Below are 14,184 nucleotides of genomic sequence, written 5' to 3'. Positions count from 1 at the left end.
AATTCTTCATGTGAGAAAAAGAAACTGCTGGCTTCTCCCATACTGGAAAAAGAGTTGGTGGGAGGAGAAATTTACTTGCATAGAAGATGGAGTCAAAAGGGAGGGTTGTCTAGAAGATGAATATGGGAGAGAGACTTAAATATAACCATGTTTACAGTTACCTAGATCTGCAGATCTAGAGCCTTTGCTTCTAAACATTTTATGTCATGGTCAAGACATCAAATTCCAGGAAGAAGTTACTGTGATTAAGTTTACTGAAATAGTTGAACTTATGTCCTTCTTGTATAATTTGCATCTTTTTGGTATATTCCTAAGAATGGAATTGCTAGATCTTGAAGTAGACTGATTCCCATTTTCTTGAGAAAGAACCATACTGATTTCTCAGGTGGTTGTACAAGTTTACATTCCCACCAGCAATGGAGGAGTGTTCCCCCTTTTTTTTTCACATCCAGCATAAACTGCCATTGGTGGTTTTCATTTTAACTGTTCTGACAGGTGCAAGATGGTATCTCAGAGCTGTTTTGATTTGCATATCTCTGATGGCTAAGGATACTGAGCAATTTCTTAAGGGTCTTTTAGTCATTTTAGATTCCTCTATTGATAATTCTCTATTTCTGTACCCCACTTTTTTTTATTGGATTATTTGGTGTTTTGGTGACTAGCTTCTTGAGTTCTTTGTATATTTTTGAAATCAGCCCCCTATCAGATTTGGGGTTTGTGAATATCTTTTCCCATTCTGTGAGCTGCTGTTTTGTCTTGTTGACTGTGTCCTTTTCCTTACAGAAGCTTCTCAGTTTCGGGAGGTTCCATTGATTAATTGTTGATCTCAGTGTTGGTGGCACTGGTGTTATGTTCAGGAAAAAACTGTTTACTGAAATAACTGAAGATAAAAAAGAAGCTAAAGATTGTTTCATTGTTTCAAAAGATGTTCCTATGTCCAGTTTCTCAACAGGAACTCTGTCCTTGGTTGATCAGGATCAGTTGACATTGTCATGTCATGATATTGGCTCCTCTTGCTACCTAAAGTTTGAAGGACACAGGTTCTATCAGCTGTTCAAATAAGAGATATGGTTCATTGTCCAGAGACATTCTTCAGTTTTTCCACTTAGCAAAAGAGGCATAATTAAGGACCAGGTACACTTACCTAAGAATGAATACAGTAGAGAAATAAACACATTTTTCCCTTGAATTTTTGCCACTGTTGGTATATCAGGTCCAAACTCTAAGCATTACTTCCACCGAACCTTTGAGACTCATGTTTTGTGTTTATTGAGTCTTCTTGAGAAAAAAAAATGTTTGCTCACTAATATATTAATAAGTCTTGTTATTTTCAGAATAGAATATTACAGTGTAGTTAAGTCATAATCTGGTAGATAGTTAGACCGATGGGGAAACAATTCCAAGTGTCAAAGCCTTAGCCTCAGTCATGAGTACATAGCAAAAAGACAATGAGAGTACCTGGGTCAGTGTTATTGTCTGTGAATGTGATCTTTGGGACTCATGCTTAGTACTCATCTTCATAACGAGAGCACTAAATTCACACGTGCAGTGTAACAGCAGTGGGAGATTTAACATAATTCAGTGGATAATTTCTCATTGTTGGTTATTGTAGAACAGTAACAAAATTCTTCCTGAGGCATGGGATCAGTTAACTTCAAGACCTATTCCTGGGAGATTTTTACATATGCCAAACTGCCTCTTCATACTCACATCACCGATTTCTCATGCACACTGCTTAAAGTTTGCTTGTTGGGAAAATTATCATTATTCCTTTATTTCAGGGTCACTCATGATGAAAGGCCTGACTAACTACCTAAAATTTTAAGGGCTTATTTTTAAATGAAAATCTGTCTTTTTCATATGACTTTATAAGACTCACACAGCCAAAGCATGGCTGTTAACGTCACTGATAAAGTAACTGTGTCTCTCACGCATGTCACTCCGACCTTGTGTGTCCTCTAATTCCAGCACTGTCATAACTATCATATTATAGATTGTTAGCATGCCTGCCTAATTTAGTTGCTTCCTGAATCTCAGAAGAATTAGCTCATCAAAAAGGTAATAGATATTGGGTCTCCTTATAGCAGTTGTTCAATATTTTGTATCCCACCTGCATGCTAAGGGTTGTTTGTTATTGGGTATATAATTCTACAATAGATTAGTATCAACCTCCACTAGAGAAGTAAGGACATGAAATGTGATTTTCCCCCACTTTCCACAAAAATCTATATGCTATATTCATCATAAATACTTCCTAAGCTATTTCCTGAATTGTGTGATACAAGCAGTAGGACTACTTGAATTGCATCCTGCATCTATGATGATTACTTTTTTGAGTCATGTGGTAAATCACTTGGAACATTACTCCTATGTGTAAAACAGTTGTCTCTGGAACATGGTAAGTCTCACTCCAAACCTTTTTTCCTTCTTCATGGTTAAATCTACTATGTGCAATACATATTACTACTGTGCTACACTTGAAATGGCTTGATGGGAGATGTCATTCTGTAAATATGTTTGTCGTATTGCTTAATGAATAAAGCACTGTTGGCCAAGAAGAAAGCAAGACAGGCAGGACTAGGAGACAAGAAGGAAAGAGGAAATAGTAAGAAGAGCCAGCATGGAGAGATTGGGGAGACCAGTCCCCAGTAAGATGAAACCACATGGAAATACTTAAATTAATAGAAATGGGTTAATACTTAAGACAGAGCTAACCTATAAGAAACAAGTAACGGGCCAACAGCATTGTATCTAATACAGAGTCTTGGTGTGTTAATTGGGGCTGGCATGGCAGTAGGACAAGACCAGAGGCAGGCAGAAAAACATACTCCTTACAATGGCTATTCAAGTGTGTCAACCTCACTTATCTTAGGTAGTTTTACTTTTTATTTGTATTATTTGAAGAATCAACTAGAATTGATATTATACCATTAATTAATACCTTTTCTAGGGTGTTAAATTTAATTTTCAGGACAGTTCATTGATTTCTGTTAAACTTGATGTCTGTGCTGCCTTGATTAGAAGTCTGAAGAGTTTTGTTGTATTAGTGTTTTTCTGTCACATGTATTTATGTATTCATGAATCAATACTTTTACTTCTCAATAGTACTACATCAATTATGAAATTTAAGCTAAATACAAAGATAGTTTCCAAAACAAAGAATAAGACAAATTGCAAATAAGTACAAATTTTGTTTTGTGAGATATGAACATTACTCTCTAGTCTTGAGAGTGTCCGCATTTTTTTTTGAAGAAGCAGGGCATTTGGCAGACATGAAATTCTCCAAAGATGGCTGTGGTCTTCTGGCAGCATTTCTCGAAAACACCTTTCAGTTTGTCTCTTTCAGCTCCTCTATAATTAGCATAAAAGAGTACCCTTTTTGAATATTTAATGGTTGTCAAAATTTATGTATTTTGATCATCAGATTTTACACTTTGCATTATATTTCCTGAGCTGACCACAGGAAGACATTACCATGGTGTGCACCAACATCAACCAGTGCAGGATATCCAATAATTTGTCTCTGAAACCACAGTAAGCACCTTTCTAGATTCATGCAACTATTGACTGTCCGAACTGGGTTACTAAAGCAGGCATGGAGATCAATTTTTTGGCACTAGGTACTTTATATTAATAAGTTTGAAGAAAAGGGGGAAACGAAGATTGTAGGAACCAATTTGCAGCCCATGAAGCCACCTCAGAGAGAGGTAGTGCTTTTGAAACTAGTACTGCCTATCTCAGCATCCAAGGTGGTATAACATCTCTGTCATACTTGCACTTAATCAGTAGGTGAATGCAGCTTCAGCTTCACCCAAGAGCATCAAGACCTCAACTGATAATTTTGATTAATTAAAGCATATTACTATGGCTTCAACTTGAAGAAGACTCAGTGCTAAAGTGAGGTGTTTTCTATCTATTTCTGTGAGTGTGATATGAATAAGGAAAAATGCCTCTGCTTCTTAGTCTTAATTGATAAGGAAAGCAAGCTTAGAGAGGTGACTCATCACTTAAGTGTATACATTGTAATTACACAGTACATATGTTTGGTTCTTGACACACACATCAGATTGCTCAAAACTGCCTATAATTATAATTCTAAGGAGATGTGATGTCCTTCTGACCTCTCTAGCCTCTACAACCACATGTATGTGACCACATAGAAACCCCCCCCACACTAATATATCTAAAAAACATAAAAATATCTAAATTCACATTAAATAAAAAGCCAATAATATTTCTGATAGAACATTTCTTCAATAGTCTTTATCATCTATGTGAGTTCTACATGGAGAACAAATTGTTCTATACACCAAATAATCTCAGAAATCAAGAGAAAACAATATTTATTCTTCAAATCAGGCATGTATGTCACATTTTGAATAAAGTTTAACTGAATACAGTAACTGAAGTTGAAAAGTAATTAAAAACTGTCTTTGGTTAAATTTAGATCATTGGAATTTACTAGTCAGGTTGTGCATTTTACAGAACAATTTTAGCCAGTAACTTGGATTATAAAGCTAATTTACATCCAGCAACTTTTCAGTTGTAAAACTAATTTATAGTCAGCAATTTTGGGAACATACCTGAAGACATAACTTTCCTTTTCATATATTAAAATCTATGTGACCATATTTATTTGAAATAAAATATCTCATAATGTGGTAAATGATTTATAGTGGAAATAAAAGTCAGCTTTAGTTCAGGCAATAAGGGCATAATGAATATAATTTTATCATCCTTGTGGGAATAAAATGTGTAAAGTGGTTGTAATTTCAGATATCCTTCAATTCTGTAGTGGACTATTTTGCCACATAATCAGCTTCTTCAAGAAATAGGATGAAAAAGCTTATACAAATGGATTGAATTTCAAGATTTCCTTCAACTTTATTGCCAAAGCACCATCCTTTTGAGAGGCCTAATACAATCATTTAAGCATATTTATATGAGAAATAATCCTCCACTCAATGTAAAGATAGACCAACTTTAGCATCTTGATATTTAGCAGAGAAACAGTGAAATAAGCCAGACTCAAAATGTAATTATTTGCTGTTTTTTCCTCAATAAAGGATTAATAAATGTATTAAATATATATGTACATACAAATATAAATTAACAACATGAAAATATCAGTGGGGTATTTCAAAAAAAGAAGATGAAATTGGAAGATGGAAAAAGGAATCAAACTAGAGTGTTGCAGAAATCTGTTACTTTCCTCTTTTCTATGGCTTAATACGTAAAAAGAAACAATTTGATGGAGAGGGAGAAATCATCATAGCTGGTTCATTATAGTCATGACAAGAAGAACCTGTGGCTGCTTGTTCACATTTCTATGGTCAGGAAACAGAGAAGGGATAGAGAGCAGTCCTGGTGTATAAGTGCCAGGTGTCCAGAGATCAACTTCCTCCAGCTGGGTTCCAAATCTTGAAAGTTTCACATATGCCTAAAACATCTTCTCCAGCTAAGGACCAAGTGTTGAAATACATAAACTAGTAGGTGATATTCTACATAGAAATAACATTCTGCCCCTGGATCCTATAGGTGTTATGACATCCATTGTACAATGTAGTCAGTCTATCTTTTAAAAATTCTCAGAGACTTATGGTTCCAATTCTGTTTAAAAATCAAAATTTCAGGGACCAGAAAGAGAGCTCAGGCATCTAGTCTGCACTTGTGTGCTGTTGCCCACACATAAACCCAAAACTTAAAAATAAAATAAAATAATAAATATAATGAATATGTTATTTGAAAGTCTAAAGCCTTCTTTGAGAGTCTAGACAAATACTTAGATTAGCTTCCCTGTAAACTCAAAACATAGGCGATGGGAGATGTCATTCTGTATATGTTTCTCATACTGGTTAATAATAAAGCATTGTTGGCCAATAGGAAAGGAAGATAGGAGGGACTAGGAGACAAGGAGGAAATAGGAGGTGGAGAGGATGAACCAAGATGGAGAGTCGAGAGAAAGCAGTATGCTGGCTGGCTCCCCGGTAAGAGAAATACACAGATCAGCAGAAATGGGTTAATAATTAAGGCAGAGCTAGCTGATAAGAAACAAGTAACTGGGCCAACAGCATTATATCATATGCAGAGTCTCAGTGCATTATTTGGGGCTGGCACGGTGGCGGGACCAGACCAGGCGGCGGGTGGAAAAACCCTACTCGTTACAAATGGCGCCCACGTGGCTAATAAGAACTTCCACTTAAAATTTAACAAAAGTTTAAAAAAGGGTTTTAGAACAGCATTTTTCTTGGTTGGACTCTGACTTGCGAGAGACAAGCAGATTGCGCGGCTCCTTTAAGAGAGGGTTCCTGATTCAGCATAAGCAGCAAAAAACTGCATGGCTTTTAAGAAGCACTGCTAACAATTTATTGGTATGTATCAGAGCTGGCAATGCAGTGACCACATCTCCAAGCCGGCAACCTGCTGCTTGCTGACCATAAACCAAGGCAGTGACCACAGCTCTCATTGCTGTCTGTAAAATAGCCACCGCCATCTTTGGTAAACCAGGCAGGAACAACTATGACTTTCATTTTAGCAATGTTGTTGTTTACCAGATAAAAGACTCATGGCCAGAAAAAGATAAAGATTTACAGTAAAGACAGATTCATATTAACAAAAACCTCTAAAGGTTTACAGTGTGTTTTAAAATAAATATACATAGGCTTGGGAGAGAAAAGAAATAAAATGGTTTTAAAAAGAGAGAGGAACTGGGTGTGGTGGCACAAGCCTTTAATCCCAGCACTCGGGAGACAGAGGCAAGCAGATCTCTGTGATTCCAAGTAAACCTGGTATGCAGAGTGAATTCCAGGACAGATAAGAGTTACACAGACAAACCCTATCTCAAAAAATGAAAAAATAAAAAGTAAAAGAAACAAAGTAATAATAAAGCCATGCAAAGATGAAAAGCTCAGAGAGAATCTGGTTACTGTATGGTATTACATTGTCTTTGTATTGTTTGACTGCTGAGGAAACAATAACTGTTAAAGGAAATGCTGCTGGATTAATTCAATTTATATATTTTAAAAATGCTTTGACTCAAAAATTTAAGTTGAAGGACAAGTTACTGGGGAAAAGGATTTTTATTTTTGTTTCCACAGAAAATGAAAAGCTGTGGATTCCTTCCAGACTAATGTGGTTTGAGCAAGCCAGACCCCCTGAAACAGAGTACCAGGTGATCCTACATTCAAAACAGCTGAACAAAGCAGCCTTGCGTCTTCTTAGGATTCCCCCGTGACAGCACCCTTTACCAGCAGGAAGTAGTTTGGAAAGAACGACGCCCAAATTCCCAAATATTGTTTATAAATGTTTGTTTTTATTTATATGGGGTTGGTTATAAATGGTTAATGACAACAACCAATCTCTTTTTAAAGGTAAAAAGGGGATTATGGTATAGATATGAATACTTCATTTTGGAATGGATTTTCATTTATTGATACAATTTAAGGTCAATTTTGTGATATCTATATTTTTCTTGTTTGGGTATTGTGTTTATATAGCTCAGTTAGAAATGTAATGTATAATTTTGTGCAGATTATAGATAGTTACCTATAATAGTCAAAACTTATAGTTAAGTTAGTTAGGTTTTCTAGATATACAGAGATGTATTTGAGATGGATATTCTTCAAACCTTTCAAAGATCTACAGAATATGGCATTTAAAATGGTTTAGGGTTTTTCTTGACAATGAGACATAATTGTTCCTGGCAACACCACCTGCGTCAGAAAGGAAGATGGACATTGAAGAAACTCATTATGGAGTTTACTTTCAATATGGCAAGACTAGCCATTTGGACAAGACTGCTCTTGTCTGGACTGTTTGACTTTATGCTGTATAAACTGGACATGCAGGACCCAACGAAACGTGTCTGCTGATTCAAGATGGACATTGCTACAGAGATCCTGCTTCATGGAAGAGTCTGCCAGACAGTATGCAGGACACAGAGAAAAGTGACATACTGACAGTACAAGAAGACAGTTTAAAGTTTCCTGCTTTGCTAAAGAGTCTGCCAGACACGCTATGGCCTATGGGATGAAGATGGAAGATTACAGAACTTCAGGTGACTGAGAAGGCAAGATGTCTCTGTCATTTCTAGAGTTTATATACTATCCTTCTGTGGTCTTTGATGGAGTTGAAGACAGATAGTTATGGTTATAGTTTTCCTTGGTTAGGCTTAAAGATAAGTTACATAGACTTTGGACACACAAAGATAGGATAGATGATGGAATATTTTCTTCAAATCTTGCTAAATGTTAATGGACTAAATATTGTTAACTGTGATTCTTATTTGATAACTGTTGTGTTATATATTTTGCTATGTTAAGGTTAAAACCCTTCTTTTTATTTAGACAGAAAAGAGGAGATGATGGGAGATGTCATTCTGTATATGTTTCTCATACTGGTTAATAATAAAGCATTGTTGGCCAATAGGAAAGGAAGATAGGAGGGACTAGGAGACAAGGAGGAAATAGGAAGTGGAGAGGAGGAGCCAAGATGGAGAGTCAAGAGAAAGTAGTATGCCGGCCGGCTCCCTGGTAAGAGAAATACATAGATCAGCAGAAATGGGTTAATAATTAAGGCAGAGCTAGCTGATAAGAAACAAGTAACCGGGCCAACAGCATTATATCATATGTAGAGTCTCAGTGCATTACTTGGGGCTGGCAAGGTGGCGGGACCAGACCAGGCGGCGGGCAGAAAAACGGTACTCGTTACACATAGATTTAATATGTTTAATATACAGTTATGCAGAGAAAATAGTCTCACACAAAAATGGGGAAGGGAAGACCATGGAGGAGAGATTTGGCCACTGGTAATCGAGTTATTTTTGTGTTGCAATAGCAAACACCTTCATGAAAGCAGCTTAAGAATGGATTTATTCTTGGCTCACTGCTTAGTGGTACAAATTCTTGTAATTTTAAAATGTGGCTTGAGAGATTAAGATGCCATGAAACAGAGTTTAAGTAGATCAAGTAGAGGGTTATTATTATTATTATTATTATTATTATTATTATTATTGGGAAAATTATAAAAGGGGAAAAGGGAAGGCAATGACTCCTTCAGGGGAAATGAGCAGTGAGAGAGAAGAAAGGAAGAGAGAAAGAGATAAAGAGAGGGAGAGAGAGAGGAAAAGATAGAGGGAGCAAAAGAAAGAGAAGGATGTAAGGTGAGTAGGGCCCTTTTAAAAGGGAAAGTAGAGAATATGCACAGGTGGTGTTCTTAGTAGGTGTACCTGAGGGCATATCCTGTCAGAACCCCTAGGACAAGCCAACACATGCTTAAATACTAACACAAATCACCATGGCAGCAAGAGCTTGAGGTAACTGCTCTTAGTCCATCTGTAGTGAAAAAAGCAGGACAAGATGGATTCCTGTTATCACCCAGTAGGCTCTCCAGTCCAAAAAAGATGTTGTCCACATTTTTTCACAGACCTTTAACCCAGTTAACATACTCCCTTTCATGCATGCTAATAATTTTTTCTTTTAGAAAAGATCTTGAGAAGTTGCCAACACATAGCTACTGTGCCATAAAGTAAAACTAAACCATAGCAGACCAAATACTACACAATGCAGTTTTAATATGATTTCTAAGATGCAAGATGACATCATAATGTAAGTACAAATATTAACTTAGGATGAACATTAGAGAGGTTTAATCTAGAAGAGATTATTTACATAAGAGTGTTGAAGCCGAGTTTCTAAGCATCTTGCTTTATCTTGTAAGTTTACATCTTCTATGAAGAAATAAGGTTATTGTTTCTTCTCTGAATAAACCCAATTAGTTAATACAAATGGTTGCTATAATTAATAAACAAATGGAGAATATACAGTTTTTGATAAATGAAGTATCAAGCCATCCCACTTAGTGATGAGGTATCATTTATTTTGAAACTGTATATGTATTGGTTGTAATATACTTGGATCCATAAAGAGTGAAAATTCCTTGTGTATTTACAGGACTCTATCAGACTGACACGTATAAAAGCATAGTACTGCATTTTTTTCCTGCCACCTCAAAAGAGTCCTTCTTAGGTAGAAAAATATTTCTTTTAATTATATTTCTCCAAAACTACATTCCTTAATATTTATACTAAAAAATACCTGATACTTTTATCTTTTGTAAGAGTTTTCTACTCATCAACTTTATGATGTAGGCTAAGATCTCTCTCTCTCTCTCATACACACATACTGATACATACATGCTGAAATTATTGTATATCAACAATATTTGCTTCTCACAAATAAAAGCAAATATAAAGGAATCTTGCCCCAGAGATGACTTCATGGACAACAAGGTGTTGCCAAGAAATGAACTTTGCAGCAAGCTCATATGTCTTAGTGGAATCATGCCATTAAGGGTACTTATCTTTCCCATTATTTCTCACAAAGGAGGCATGGAGGGAGAACTCCCAGAATTCCATGCTTACTTTGTGCCTAATAAATATGGCTGGCTACATTAAAATGGTTTGGTTAGCAAGGATGGTTAAGGATGTGGTACAGACTGTCTCAGAGCACTAAGGGACTTCTCCCTGACAATCCTCACTAATGCTTCTCATAATATCCTGGACTCCCTATTAAATTGCCCTAATATGGACTCAGTGGTTTCCTAGTAACTCTCAGCTGCAGGCTCATTTTCTATCCACATTACTGAAGACAATCACAAATATATCATCAGCTGAGATCCTCTGATATATATCCACATCTTTATGTTAATAGCTTAACATCCAGAACATCCCCTGCTTACTTTTTTCAAGCATTTGCATGATCTGTATAATAAATGTTTTAAAAATGCTATGACAACAAAAGAACTGCAAATTCAGGTTGTTTCTGAAATTCTGTCCTTGTCTTCTCCAATACACCCCAAGACCTACGTTTTTTCTTGGCTTCACATGGCATTTCTCTAAATATCCATCACCCCTTGACATATTCTTCCTCATATGGGTTTTTAATAGATTATTTATGAGTAAAACCATGCCATCTGCTTAATATTCCTTGATGTCTGAGGACTTGGCTTAAGTCTTGTTTTGCCTTCCTTCTTCTCCCACTGTAAGAAACATCCAGTGTCACCTAAAAAGATGATAGTGTTTAACTAGCATGTTTTAAAGTTTCAGAGTATATTCCAGAATTTTCCAGTGTTTCTTTGGATTTTCCAGTAAGCAGAAAGATGAGACAAATTTAACCAAACCATTAATATCTTCCCCATGAATTTTAAGCTGCAATACTCTCTAATTTATCCTTTGAACTAAAAATAAGAGTTTGCCAATGTCTGTAATTTCCTACTCAGGGTGTGCGTGGGGGGGCATATAAGTTTGAATGAAATAGTTTTAAAAGAAATTTATGCATGAGAACTGTGATACTGTAGAGAGCAGTTTTGAATTAAAGGTACATTAAGGGTATATAATAATATTACTTGAATGAAAAATAGACTCACATTTAAAAGAAAATTGGTATTTAGGAGAAGTAAGAAGTCCTATGAAGTAATGCAGAGCAAAGGCAGCAGATTTTGAATGTGAGTGCCTCAGCTCATCTAAAGTGAAATGAGTCAGCTGTTCATCATAGAGCAATCACCAGACAAGTTAGAGGAGTGTTTTCCCCAGGCTAGTGCTTAATAAAGGATTGCTAAATAAATTGATCCAATTTGTGCTCTACATGCAAGTGTGGAGGCAGATACTATAAAACATCAGCATTAATGAGTAGCCCTAAAAGCTGAATCTCAGTAAGCATACTAAAGTTAAAATAGAAAACACGTTTGTCATCATAATATAGAAAAATATTTATCTACTCATATGACAGTCATGTGCCCATTTAAGTAAATTAAAAATGTACTGTTACATAATATGCTTTGCTGTGTAATCATTCATTTATAATTATCAAAACTGGTTAAAAACCCATGGACATATATTAATAAAACTTATAACAATAATAAGAGTTGTACATCACTTACCTATCACCTTGTTTACTGTCACAAAAATATGCTGTATACTGAATGATTCAAGGTGAGACCCACTCAGACAATAAACCTTTCTCAATCATTGAGAAGAATCAGCTAAATGAATGTGTAAGAATGTATGAAAACCTACTTTGAATGAATTAAGTACAATTTCCCAACCACAGACATTCAGATTTTTCATATTCAGGTAAAGATGCTCAAAAATATAGATAACACTGAATCCATTATTCAACCTATCCTACAATGCCTCCAGTGTCTACACATTTAGTCAGGATGCACAAATGTTAGCAAAATGTCATTACTTCAAATACATTCTTAGAAAGTAGGATACATGTAGAACAGATCTCATGCATTCCTCGGATAAGAAGCTATTTAAATATAATTCATGTAAAAGACATAGCTAGAGACTTTACATAGAAAAGTCTTAATTCCCTTGGCATATTCAAGTGATTTCATTGCACTTTGTTTATTAAGTACATTAGTTATTAGCCTGTTTTAAGACCCCTTTAAGAGGTCAAACAACTATTTTACAGGGGCTGCATATCAGATATTTTGCATATCTATAGCAATTCATAACAGTAAAAGAGTTACACTTATGAAGTAGCAGTGAAACTAATTTTATGGTTGGGTGTACATAATTAAGGAACTGTACCAAAGGACTGCAGCATCAGGAATGTTGAGAACCACAGATTTAGTGCATGCTTTTTAGTACCTACTGTGTGCCAGATACATTCCTAAGTTTTGAAAAAAAAAAAATATATCAGAGGACCTTCCTCTTTATACAGAACATGTAGTCTATTTGGGGAGATAGACAATGAACATGCTGCATTAGCAAATTAAACAGAAGGCATGGGGTACAATAGAGAAATCCCAGAAAGAATGTTGGGGATGCAGGATAACAAACACAGGCTTTGTCTAACAGGTGACATTAAAGTACATTCCCAGCAAGCTGATAAAGTTGGTAAATCCATAAGATTTTTTTAACAGCCAACAAGGAATATTTATAAAAAAACATAAATACTGTTTATGGCTGAAAGGAGTAACTTTGAGTTTACCTTTAGTGGTAGTTCATGGGCTATTACCTAACCACCTGAGCTTCAAATGCCTTTAATAAGAACTCTTAATTTTCTCAAAGTGATTTATATTATAAAGTGCTAATGTAGACAACCAAAGAAAAGTAATTACTACATGAATAGAAGCCATACAGTCATTTTAGAAACATTCTATTTGAATTGTTTTCTAAGCTGTTTCCCACTGTCTGCTAATCTCCCACTCAAAACTCAAAGTAAATCCTAAGAAGATATGCAGGGCACTACAGGTAAAGCCTATTGTTACTCAGTCTCAGACCAAATGATTACAGGATCACTGTGATTTAGAAGAGCAGCCTAGTCCTTGTTAGACACAGGTGTTGTTGCAGTTGATGCAAAGGGACACAACATGAAGGGATACTTGTATCTCAGGACCACAATCCTTAAGTCAAAAAAGGGGTGTTGAATATATTTGTTGAGAACATTTAAGATGTGGATACTGAGGGTTGAATGGGAAAATTTTCCCAGTTCACTTGTGTGTTTAAACAATTTGTCCTCAGCTGTTGGTGCTTTTGAAAAGACTAGAGAACCCTTAGGAAGTGGAGCATTGATTGAAGAAGGGCATCATGTGGGCAGACTTTGAAGTACCGTATCTGAATCTACTTCCAGTTCTCTCTGTATCTGCTTCCTGACTGAAAGCCTGGCATCATAGCCAAGGTTTCCCCAACATGGTGTACTGTACTCCCTTTGAAATTTAGACAAAGAAGACACTTTCCTTTAAGATGGTTTCTGTTGATTAATGCATCTGCTATTCCCAAACTGAGACATTTTTTTTGACTCAGAGAGGAGCTACAAATGTTTCATGTTAAAAGTATCTGTGGGGGCCGCTCATCAGGTTCTTGGCCTCATTGTACAGTAGTCAAGAAGTACTCACAAGAAAACTGAGGATACAGCAGACAGACAGACAGACAGACACACACACACACACACACACACACACACACAGAGGAGAGAGAGAAGAGAGAGAGAGAGAGAGAGAGAGAGAGAGAGAGAGAGAGAGAGAGAGAGAGAGAGAGAATGCCTGAGCATGCTGACATGGATGTCAGGGTGCATTAGTCCTTTTATGTTGCTGTGACACAACACCTTGACCAAAACTAATTCTGAACGACAGTATTTACTTTTGCTTCTGTTTCCTGAGGAAGTGTCTGTATGT

Source organism: Phodopus roborovskii, unplaced genomic scaffold (genome assembly GCF_943737965.1).
Source record: "Phodopus roborovskii unplaced genomic scaffold, PHOROB, whole genome shotgun sequence".
NCBI lineage: Eukaryota > Metazoa > Chordata > Mammalia > Rodentia > Cricetidae > Phodopus > Phodopus roborovskii.
Note: the sequence above shows the minus strand (reverse complement) of the source record.